The sequence below is a fragment of the Copidosoma floridanum genome, unplaced genomic scaffold (assembly GCF_036245765.1).
Source record: "Copidosoma floridanum isolate Cflo_tuat_1 unplaced genomic scaffold, Cflo_Japanese_pri ptg000013l, whole genome shotgun sequence".
Classification (NCBI taxonomy): Eukaryota; Metazoa; Arthropoda; class Insecta; order Hymenoptera; family Encyrtidae; genus Copidosoma; species Copidosoma floridanum.
Genome location: NW_028321890.1, coordinates 8747883 through 8760933, shown reverse-complemented (window position 1 = coordinate 8760933; position 13051 = coordinate 8747883). Strand labels below are relative to the sequence as shown.

At 32.5% G+C, this 13051-nt stretch overlaps 1 protein-coding gene across 1 annotated transcript in view; it reads left to right on the top strand.

Moving 5' to 3' along the window:
* kl-3 (dynein heavy chain 8, axonemal kl-3) overlaps window positions 1–13051 on the top strand; it is a 1186420-nt gene that overhangs the window by 210191 nt on the left and 963178 nt on the right. The gene's annotated exons all lie outside the window — the stretch shown is intronic.

Genomic DNA, 13051 nt, shown 5'->3' with positions numbered 1-13051 from the left:
TTTTACGTTTACTTTTGCAGTGATTTAACACTTTATAGTTTTTCATAACTTAACTTTTTTTCTGTAATCATTGGTAAGCCGCTGTTAATAAAGAACGATCCAAGTCTCCCTCACCATGAACTAACCAACCAAGTAAACAGCGTGAAATAAAATAATGTAAGTTTTTAAGAGGCACAAATTTACGTGTAATAATCAGATGACTATTTTTTTGACCAATCGATAAATATGCTCATGCTTTAAATACATCAAGAGATATGTTCGTTCTTAAGTTACAAAATTTAACCGTGCTTACACATTGCTTTGGTGGACCAAGATCCTCAATCATTAAACCATTATCATATTCATAAGTAAGATGGTCCTTTTTTGATTCTTAATTGACCTTTCTATTGCTATATGCTAAAACTTGGTTTCCTTCTAAACCTACTAGAGAAAACTTAACGTTGCTTGTTTGAGTTCCAATGTTTTTTATAATTCTGGTATTTATCATTGTGACGGTCAAACCTTTATTATAAAAAAGGCAATAATTGATGTACAAAAATTTTAGCCAATTACATTTATTGGCAAATATTACAGTAGTGGATCCACGCTAAGTCAAAATTTTATATTTTTGTCAAGACCATATTTGTTCATTTCTTCAGGTTTGCGTTCACCTTATGGTGATTATCTCTGTGAGTTAACTTATTGTGAGATATTCACACAGCTTACATTTACTTTTCTTATATTTAATACGAAAGTGACCTTTTCTGAGACAATTATAACAAATTTTTGGCGCTATTGCTATTTACCATCGTTGAACAATCGGAGCTTTCAAAAAATGCCACATTTCTAAATTAAATGTCCATTTTAATCACAATAAATGCAACCCATAAAGGATTCTGCTTTGGATCCTTCAGAGTTATTAACTGCTATTGCGTAAACTGCACTCCTGCATTGACGTGTATCTTTTAAATGTAACTGCTTAGAATAATCTCATATTTTACGAGATGTCATATTTGAACGCATTTCCATCACACCCACTCACAGAGTCATCTCTACTTTTTGGTGAATGAAGTTAGCAATTTTCTCTCAGTCAGCATTTTTTTACTTCTATTTACCAAATGATTAACTTAATCACGCACTATTTAGGCTGCAACCTTTTTAAAATTACATTCACCAGGTTAGAGTTATGCAAATAAGCAATATTTTTTAACGATTTCGTAGTCCTTAGAGCATTTTTCTATGTTCACGTGAATTTAATAAAGCTAACTTTATCTGTACGAGCATCTCGCCTCTCCTCTTAAAGACTCATACAATTGCGTATTTTTCGCATCTCTTTATTGTTCTGTTACTATAAAATTTTCATACGAATCTTTAAAACGGATTCAATCTAATCGATCTCCCAAGAAGAGAGTTAAATTCTTTGAATGAGACATTCACGCAATCATGCCAGAATTTTCATTATTTACTGTATTTTCTCTAATACGAGACAGAGTTCCATTTATCGTATCAAAAGCTTTTATTGCCAAAATATCAGTTAAGTTATTTTCACTTGAAGCATTATTAACCGCACTAGTCATCGCTTTATTACGTAGACAATTACGCATGTGATTTAAACTGTGGGAACTTTGATTGTGAATTCTACTCGTAGAAGTTAAATCGAAGAGCACAGGTGGATGCTGTGGTGTTGCAAACTAATGTTGATGCAGTGGATGCTGATTTTGTGGCTGTCTAAACTGAACTGCTGGCAAAAAAACGTTATGATTAGTGAAATAAGGTGTAAGTCTTAGATAAGAGGGTAATTCTGGACTGGAGCTGGTGCCAAATGACGTTGAGGTGGTGCGTGCTGGCGTGCGGGCGCTGTGACAGTGGTAGAAAATGGAGGTGGTATTGGCTCGTCGTCAGAGCTTGCTACAAAAACTTGAACTGGGACTCAGCGTTGGAGCAGCGCGCATTGTCTCGCAGGTGCACGAACAGCAGCAAGAGCAGGTGAAAACTCATCGTCAGGGCTTGTCACGAGGACTGGAGCTAGAACTGGACGACACCGAAGTGGCGTGCACTGGCATGCAGATGCAGAGACAATGTCAGGAGAAGGAAGTGGTGGTGGCTCGTCTTCAGGCCCTGCTACAAAGACTGAAGCTGGGGCTAGGCGTCAGGGTGGCGAGCATTGTCACGCAAGCACTCGAGCAGCAGCAGGAGCAGGTAAAAGTTCGTCGCCAGGACGTGTCACAAAGGGTTAGACTGGTGCTGATGTTTTTATTACTCTCAAACGCTTTTGTAATCTCATTACTGGCACTTCATTTTGCCTCTTCATTTTTTACTAACCTTTTCTTCGCATAAAAAAATGACCGTTCAGTCCGCAGCACTGAAATATTTTTATCGGTATGGCGTGCACCAAAGAATAAAAAATAAAGACTTTAATAAGAAGAAGAGAATTTTGATAAAACTTCCAACCCTTCTACGAACCCTTGCGTTTAATGACAGGTTGACCACGGTGACTCTACTACCTTGTCTACCAGCCTCCTTCAGGTGCCTTGTTGAGATACCGACAAAGATATGTAAAAATGGAAAATCGATATTTTCTGGGCTGTGTATAAATATGTGACGACATAAATGTGTTGGTCTCTCAAACATTTTTGACAATAAATGGCATATAAATAACTTGTTATTAACATGCTCTTACAAATGACATACATGATGTTTTCTTGCTTTGATTTCTACACAATATACCTCACACTCAGATAAACGTAACAATGAATATCTTAAAAAATTTTTTGAGCTTCTCACTGATATGACATTGTGAAAGATAAATAGTTTTTTACAGATTATTTAAAAAAATAATATTTTGGATAATCATCATTATGAAACTCAAAACAAAGACAAAAATTTGGTTAATAATTTAATGGTTGTACGATATAACAAATTCTTATTAATGTAATATTAGTGTCACATAAATATTGAATACTATGTACCAATACAAAGCATTGAATTATAATTGAACATGTATGACTACATTCATATAGTCCAATGAAAGCAGCATAAAAATTGCAAGGGTCTTTCATTTGTGGTAGAAGTCACAAAGTGGTAAACTTACCTGTACAAATAAGTAAAAATTTATATTCAAAGAAAATTAAATTAAAAATACAGTGAAGAACCACTTGGTTTGAGTTAAATAAGACCCATGACTCTACAAAATAATTGAAGTACGTAAACATTCCAAAAAACTATATTTTTTACAATAATCTTAAGGTTATAGCAAAAAGAATGTAGAAAATAAAAAACACAGCAAATGGAAAATTAAATATATTACCTTCTAGAGATTATAAGCAAACTGTTTTTGAGTAATAATTGAATGAAAAGCATGAAGCTTCATTGTTTGAAGATTTCAAAGCACATAGCAATATTAAATTTAAGGATACTGCGATTTCAATGGGTTTCATTAATTATGACACTCATTTTGATGAAATTTTGAAACAACCTAGCACAATTATGTTTTCTTTTGAATCATGGCAGTGTTTTTGTGGTTTCTAATTTCAAAAACCATCAAAGCAATGACACATGGTAAAAATGTAATAAATATATTTTTTAAGGACTTTATTGATGATAAAGAAATAGTGCTCTTCTACACATAAATTTAATCTAAGAATCCTTGAATCAGCAGATGAATCATTCTTATAGTTTAATTTATCAGTTCCAAACACAATTCTCATAATAATAATAATGTATGTTCAATATAAAAATGGTACAACGAATTTATTGGAAAAGTGAGGGTTGAACAAAAATTGTGTAGTTAGTATGTAGAAGGCCGTGTGGGGTCAAAAACTATTGTATGATTATCAGTGGGAATAGAGCTGTAGGGGATCAAAACAAATGGTGTTGTAAATCAAAATAATAAAAAAATGACTAACGTCTTCTTTCTCTTATTAAAGATTGATGGGAATTGGGGGAATGCATTGGTTGCTGTATAAAGACTGTGGGGGTCATGTAGAATGTCAAGCAACTATATGATTAAAAAAGATATACATTCATACACATACATTAATTTTTTTATTCGTCTGAAATACATCATTTTTTCACTATTGCATCTCATCGTAAGTTCAAAAAAATTTTATCATTGTATCTTAGTGGTTTACTGCAATTACATAATCGCAGGCTTAACTTTTGCAACTAAAAAGTTATGACCTTTACTATAAGGCATTCAACAATATTCACTTATTCATTTGCACTGCATCTTACTAGACAGTGCACCATATGAAATAATCTTCCAGTAAACGCTGCAATTATTTTTAAATCTTGAAGTTATCGAGACAGGTTTAACAAATACTAAGAATAAGAATAATCTCAGCTTATTTTCCTAACAAGGCTATAAGAGAAAAGTGATGAGCTTGTTAACGTTCATAAATAAGTAATATCTTATCGATTTTTAAGATTAAAATTGCTCTGCAACAACTAACAAACGTCCTGATTCAATACCCACTAGATATCTCCGCTGTCATCTACATTTCTGGTTTTCAAACATAACAAACAAACGAAATTTTATATAATACGCTCCTAATGTATACTATTTGTTAAAACTGTACTTTTCGTAATATTTGGTATAGCATGTAAACGTAAGACTTATGAGTACCTTCGTGACCATTAATGGAAAATCTAACGTTTCAAAGATGTATGATTTTTAAGCATTAGTTTACAATAATGCTAACTTAGATTAGTGCATGCATAATTAAAATCAACCAAAACCATCTAACTAATCCTGAAAGCTTAAAAGACTGATAGAAACTAATTTATAATCAGTTAAAAATGAAACCAATAATATAAAAGTGGGTGTAATAATTTATTTTAAGAAAAAGTTTGTCAGCCATGTCAATTATTTCGATCACAATCAGGTATTACTGCTATACCCCGTACTGATACTAGAGAGAAGAAAAAAGTACATAAATAGCATACAGCCATCTTACTTTGTCAACAAAGATTCAGTAAGGCATAAACGTTGCACTTATTATTAAATCAAGCAAAAATCAAGGCAACAGTGCGGTTACTTCTAACTTGTGTACTATTAGGGTAGCTTATTATCTGCAATACATGTTTCACGTAAGATTTACGACGAAAAATTTGCAGAGGCTAAAATACTATACTATTATGAACTGTTACATTTATATGTATGCACAATTTTTTTGACTGATGTCTATGATCTTAATTCTTTTATTATTTGCACTATTCCAAGCTTCTTTTTAAGTAGTTTACATGAGATTAACAGTTTCTTTGCTTTAATAATTGTCAAGGGTACCCATCAACTATATAAGAGGGTGTGTGATATTTGACGTTATATATTTCTCATTTAGTACTTTGAAACACCCAGCTGTATTCTGAAAGTGAGTGCATAGCAACTTCTAACAGCTCTGATGAGTTGTTCCGATGCCTAGCTTGACTTGTTCTTCTTGAATGTAAGACTATCAAAACTCTTAGTACATACTAATTAACGTCTTTTTCTCATTAAGTGCTTCAAAGTAACTATAAACGTTGCGGAGTAACTTCTGTTGTCCCTTTGTTAGATACGATTTGATTCAGAGATGAAACTGCGTGTAAAAGCGTCCATTTTATGATAATGACTAATTTATTTCAGGGAAAAATCTGACGAAAAACTCTTTTTTATGCAGAACAAATGTTACATGTGACATAGCAATTCTTTCTGTTAACCATTGAATTACTCTTTTCTTAAGAAACAAAACAATTGAATTAAACACAATTGACTTTAAACAAAAAAAGAACGTGAACATAATTTTAATACATTAAATCAAGCAAATGAAAGGATGATCGATCATCATTACAAATTATCAATTTTACCTTACACGTATATGAGAAAATCTTGATTGACAATCACGTGGACTGTTATCCGATACATGACTACTATTAATCCATTTGGGTAATTTGTGTGTTTGTTTGTTTTTTCAACTATGTGCATTGTCACTCCAAATCACAGTTGCAGTTTGACCACGTTGGGTAATGACATAAAAGAAACAATGATTTTATTCCTCAAAAATCAGGCTTGCGGCCTCGAAATTATCTGTACTTAAACAAGAGTAAACGCTATTAGTGAAATTGATTGCGAGTCATTTTTCTCAGACGTGCACATACTCGCAACCATAGCGACGCATTTCAAAGGAAAGGAGAAAAAAGAAAGACGCGATCACACACATGCTCGCATCCACCTTACTATAGCCTACCAACACTAATACTATCCAATCGCCAAACATTGACAATCACTCGCCGAGAAATTATTTAATACCGGAGGCTTTAATCCCTTATTAATTATTTGATTCCCCATCACTTATTCCCTTATGATTGACTTGAGCCCGGCAACTTTTCTCGCTCATCACACTCACACCACTGCGCCCATGACGCCCCTTTTTTGTTTCTCACAACAACGCGGATAGCGACGGGAAATTTTAATTTCCACCAAGACGCGATCTTACGCAATCCGACAATATTAATGGTTGGTTTTCACGCACAATCATGAAGCTTTATACATAGGAAACTACAAAACAGACATACACTGACCGCATGTTATGCGTGACAACAAACTTTGGTACACAACATTACTACGCAGTTTTACGCGCACTCACAAATTTCTCAGCCTCCTTTACGAGACTTATGTTTACATGCTTACTATTATTCTAATTGCTAAATACCTTATAACAAGAATAGACGCATTTACAGGGAGCCTGGTGGTTCAACTCGGACTCTCACGTTGTCGAGGCCTCGTGATGTTTTTTTTTTGAAGTCTTTGTTTGTCGCTGCCGAATCGTGCTTTCTCTCATGAACGTCTGACCTCTTCTCGCGTTGCTTTTGTTCTAACCGTTTTTTCCTCCACTGCCCACGTTACTGCGAACATCTCTCCCCTTTCCTCTTCCACACTGCTAGCTACTCTGACCATCGTTCTCTTTTCTATACGCTTCCGCGGCAGATTTGAATCTCCGTTAACAAAAACTGTGACGTCCCCTTCTTGACGGAACATACTTTATGTTTTGCTAAAATTGAATATTTTTAAACTTAAAAGTTCCACAGGAAAAAGTAAATCTTATTGCTTAGTGAATCAGTTAGAAATAAAAAACACACGTTAATGCATTACAAATAACCTTATGAGTACGTTAGACAAAGAAGAAACTAAAAATGCTACTACTGTATTATACAATACTAGTTGTATGACTAAGATAAGTTTTATACGTGTAAAAAAATAATAAGTCAGACATTCGTTTACGGTTGACAGACTTGTACAAAAATTCATACATATAACTTGATGAAGTTTTACACTACAACAGCAAGTCAATGGATTCAAGGAAAAAGCATACTGAAAGTAAGAGAGAAAAAGGGCCTTTAGGCTGATGACTACATTGCATACACAAACACGTTCACGTACAATCAAACGTGCCCGCACGTATGTACACGCTCACGTAAGCTTTCACATTGTCATTGGACCCATCCGGCGCACCTTACCTATACTCCGACTACCTTACCTATTATTTTATTCTCTCTTATAATAACAGTATGTCGTCTAACCCTCGGTTTTCAAATATTTCATACGTGACTCGAGAAAAAGATTATGTCTTAAAGGACCTATGTTATCTGGATCACTTCCTTTCAAACATGTTGGAAAAGTCCTACAGTTCGAATAAGCTTAAGAGAAAAATAAATAAATTTATTTTAATAACAAACATTAACTTGTATTATAAGCCTATGCATTGACATCATTCTCATAGTCACCTTTCAATTACAAAGTTTTATGAAATGTGACACGCTAGCCGGGGATTACGACTAACGTGGGTGTGTATTTTTACCTTAATCTTTTTAGTTATTTATAGTAACACTAAGTACAATATTGTACTTAAATTCTACTAGGCAAAGGGACCGGGATTCAGCTAGCAGTGTACAGTGTTAATTGTAAAGCATAAAACTGTAGTCTCTGTAACGGTGATAATTGATAATTTCTGATATCTATTTTACTTTCAGTAGTTATTTCTGATTCTGAAACAAATTTTACACGTGGAAAAAGTTTTTTGGGTAAAACATATAAAGCAGGTGTAATAATTCTACAGCCACCTTCGTTGTGAAACGTTCCTTTGCCATTCAAAGTCTTAATATTTTAATCTACGTTGTCATGTACAAACTGAATTAATGCACCTTCTTTGATTTCTATATCACCTTACATTGCAGCTGAAATTCCATTCGCACGTACTTCGTTATATGAACAGTGAAAACCCACTGCATGACACACATCAGTCAATGTTATTGAACCAAACTTTTGATGTAATTATTTATAAAAGGCTGGTAAAATTTAAATTTTTTTTATTTTCTGTGTTGGTTCAAGATCAACTTATCCAGTAAGTATTTTTTGAACTTTTACAAATATTACATCACTTGCAGGATATTCTTTTAAATTGTCACTAGTGTAGTCCTTGATATCATTATAAACTATTTGAACAATTTTAATAATAAGTTGATAGTAAAAAAAGTTTAATTTTTTACTATTTTTAAGTACAATTTCATATTCCTTGTTTTTATAACGGCAATAAGCTACTGCTCCTTTTCCTCGTATAGTTATAATATTATCCTGACATTGAATAAAGAGTTTACTTTATATTGTGTATTTGCTTGGTATAAACATGTCATTTTACCGTCAAATTTCATTAAAATCACAAGTACTCATTTGATTTTCTTGGTTATCATCAATGTAATTAAATATCACTTCCATAGAGCGTTTAATTTTTTTTAACGAAAAGTGACTCTTTTTCTTAACTTTCTGTATTGTATAACCTTAATTTTGAAGAGCAACTTTTTGTGTAATATTTTAAATTTAATACTGTAACATTGTCTTTACATAAAAAATTTTTAAGAACTTCTTCATGGATCGTTGAATGCAACGTTTAACTTTGAGTATAATAATATATAAGTTTTTTTTTAGCCTCGTTAGTACTCACAACAGAAAAAGATTGAGAAACTGGCACATTTTTCATGCAAATCTCAAATTGTTTTTTGAAATCAAATTTACTATTCTGTGCTTCACTCTCATTGGAGCTACTTCGATTTTCTGATTCAACAATTTTACGTTTTTTTTGTTTTGGGCGTATGTATTATCGTCTTAATACAACGTAAACGACATTTTTCGTGTACTTTAATTAACGTTTTATCTTTAATAACATCAACCAGTCTGTCTTAGTGAGCTTCTACAGATATGTCGCACATACTCTTTATACCTCTTTTTTCACTACACTTAATACATTATCTGTTAAAGTCCTTTTTAAATTGATAACATATTTACAAATCACACATCTATCCTCTGCCTCTTTATGATCCATTCTAAAATTAATGGTAATAAGAATTAATTGTAGAACAGCAATATTTGCGTGAGCAAAACTTATAAAAAACTTTTTTTACCTTACTTTTATAAAAGGCTTCTATAAATAGGTGTCCTTTTAATTCTGTATTACAAAAAAATGAGGGTAAATAATTAAACAGCTTAATATACAATACAAACGTATTAGTGTGATTGTGAAAATCAATTTAAAAAAATGTTTAATCAACATGTTCAAATTTGATACTCACAAATATACTCACTGATATTTAATTAAGCTTAAACTTTTTAATATTTTTTTAAAGTTAAAACTTTAATGTAAACATAAAAAAAAACAGAAATACATTAAAAAGTCTTCTATAAGTACAAAAATACGAGCCACAGAAGATAATGACTTGAAGCTCCTTTTTTCCTCAGTTACGCCTAACCTGGACTCCAGATACCTCGTAGAGCATAAGTAATATGATATTCGTGTTCAGTGACCTCAAAAACTCCCGAGTAAGAAATCTTGAGCAATTAAAAGACGATTTATCGTAAAAATCCAGGAAACGACGTAGATATAGTCTACCCTGTACTCCAGGTACCTAGCAGAGCATAACTGACGTGATAGCATGATAGCTCTGAGTAGAAAAAGAGAGCTCATTATGATTAATATTTAATCAAGTTATAAATTTGGTTATTAGCTTCTCTTTGGGGTGCAATTACACGATGCATTTTATTAATGCAAAAATTAAACTTTCAGTGTCCATTTAATTACAACCAGTCACAAAATTTTCTGATAAAATTACGAATTGAATGCCGCAAACCGCATCCTAGTCGGTCTTACTTCGAAAATTTGCTGGGTTTTGTGCTTTATTACCTTGCCTATATAGATGAGGCTAAAAAAAATTTTTAATTTATCAAAATTGCTAGAAAGTAAAAACTCTTAGATAAAACTGTACTATTTATTTTAATAGTTTTGGAATATCATAGTCTTACCAATATTTATTGTTCAATTAATATTTTCACTAGTGCCATCGGGTAGTATACTATCGATCACTTTTTAAAGTAAACACAATCTCCCATTTCGCAAAATGTGGAGTGAATTAGCATTTTTTTATTGTAAAATTATAGTTTTTGAGCAGAATACAGGTATTAACTTAATTCTTTATTTTTATTCAGATCAGATAATAGAGCTTGAAAGCTGGTATAAAGAATTATAATTTTTATAATTTTCTTATGATAATCCTAATTTTTTATAAACTGTTTTTACAACTCAGATCTGACTAAATAATGTTCAGTTTCGATATAACTAAATAAAAGTACCGTTAATATGCACTTTTGTGATAACTAATTATAAATTTTAGATCAGTTTTAAGAAATTAATGTTACTGATTTAGTTTGATGGCAAAAGAGTATTTATATTTCTACTTTGGGAGTTTTTTTTAACCTTTGGACGTTGACTGCACCCTTAGTGAGAAAAATAGAGTTTGCACTTGGTATACATCTAACCAGAGTAATTACAAAAAGTCTCTTGGACCCTGCTTTGCACGTCACTCAGGCCTGGCGCTTGCTGTAGTGACTTGCACTACCAGGTATTATAACTACTATTTCATAAAGCGAGGCCCATGGGTGCAAAGTATATCCACGAGCACAAGATATGACTTTGTGACCTCAGAATGACAAATAACGTTCGCTTCTTTGGTATACGTATGGGTGCGTACAAGCAGAGCGGGCCAGCCAGCGCTTGTGACCCATTTTTCTTGTAAAGTGCGCTCTCTTCAACTCGTTAAAACTTGAAAGCAAAAAGCTAAAAAAATTATCAAAGCACATAGATTGATAGATAGATACAACATGGCACTGAGCGGCACGGAGCTTGGGCAGCAGCGTCAGATCATGTAACGCGATTTTCTTTTGCTTGCCATTCGTAAACTCATGCTCATCCCACTCTGAAAATTTCAGGAGATGTAGTTTGAAAGTAGCTCTTTCGATTAGAGTAAATTAAATAAATAAAAATAAAGTCAAACCTTGAAAAATAAAGACTCGAACTTGTAAGTCGATTTTCTTTACGAAAAAACATTATTTCTCAGAAACCAACCACACCATTGTAATGATCAGATCAAAATCTATCGATCTATGTGCTTTGATAATTTTTTTAGCTATTTGCCTTCGACTTTGAGCGAGTTGAACAGAGCGCACTTCACAAGAAAAATGCGTCGCAAGCGCTGGCTGTCCCACTCTGCTTGGACGCACCCGTATATCAAAATCTTGGACTTCGGGTGGGATTCTTAAACATTTTACCCATGGAACGAAGACTACTACTATTGATTACAACAACACCTATTAAGCAGCTACATTTTTTACAAGCCCAATCATGTGAACAGTAAAGTAAATAAATAATTCAGTCCATAACTGTATTCTGTCTCAAAACTTAACTCTACAGACTGCTTTATTGAGCTCTACGAAATATTTGTCTTGTAACTTATCGATGCGTTATACCCATATTTTTAGTACGGCACCACTACTAAACATGTCAAGGTACTGTTATTGATAGCCTTATTCTATTAGAATAACCAAGACACAAACTTTGTAAGTTTTAAAAAGTTAGCTTTATTACAACAATTTACAAACACGTCCAATCTTTTTAGTTGTCAAGCAAGTTCTGAAGTAAGCAACACTTCTTTGTCAATAAAACCAATATTTGCTTAGCAACGTAAATAAACAAAAGAACGGAAAGTAAAAGTAATACGGACGTATCTGTATTAGAAGAGCACCTGTCTTCGATTTCCTTTATTAAACACTGTATAGCTCTCCTTGTCATAGATTTTCTACGATGGAGAGAGAAAATCAGTCTCTTTATACTTTATACTTCAGTCCTTGAGCCTCAAGCTCTCTTTGACCTGTAATTTATATAAACATATCCACTAAAAATATAAGAAATCTGAAATAGCACTGAAGTGAAGTCCATTTTCAATCTAAATGTAGCTTTTGAAGGTAAATAGTAAACAAACAAAAAAAATATCGTACCTAATTAAAGTAATACCACACAAACCAATGATTCTGATAAGGTAATAAATATATATTTTCTAATGTTTAAGATTGAAAATAAGCCTAACTAAAGTCCTACTTGTTTCTATATCTACAATAAATACAAATTTTGTTGAATATTATTCTTAGTCACAAGTAAATAAATGTCCCAACTTACAAAAGACTTAGTTCAAAGAAGGTATTTAAAAATTATTTTTGCGGTTTGAAAAACAAAGATCTTCGAAAATGGAAGAAAAGTACTAGATTGTTTGTGTACATGATTCTAACTGTAACAGAATACAGTAAACGTACACTTTAACTTCCATACATTGTCTATGTACTTGGAAACTTGACTTAATGAACAATAGTTCATAGTAAATTCTTATGTTACAAAATAAAACTAATTTGCTTCTGCACATAATTAAAAGCTTTTTGAGACTTGCTATTAATGGATAATACCAATGAAGAAATTATTTATTCATATAAAATTACCTGTCGAGATTATTAATCACTTGAACAGAATTAATATTATCAAACTTGTTTAAAGAAAGTTGCCAGTTCTCGAATAGCAAATTGTATACATTTTATCAATAAACAATTATAAATAACTTTCTTAGACATTTCTGATCGACTTTCGATTGCAAGCTCAAAGTATCGTCCAACTACTGATATTTAATTACCTCAAGGCTCCTTGTAGGCTTCCTTTTTTTTAAAGTACAT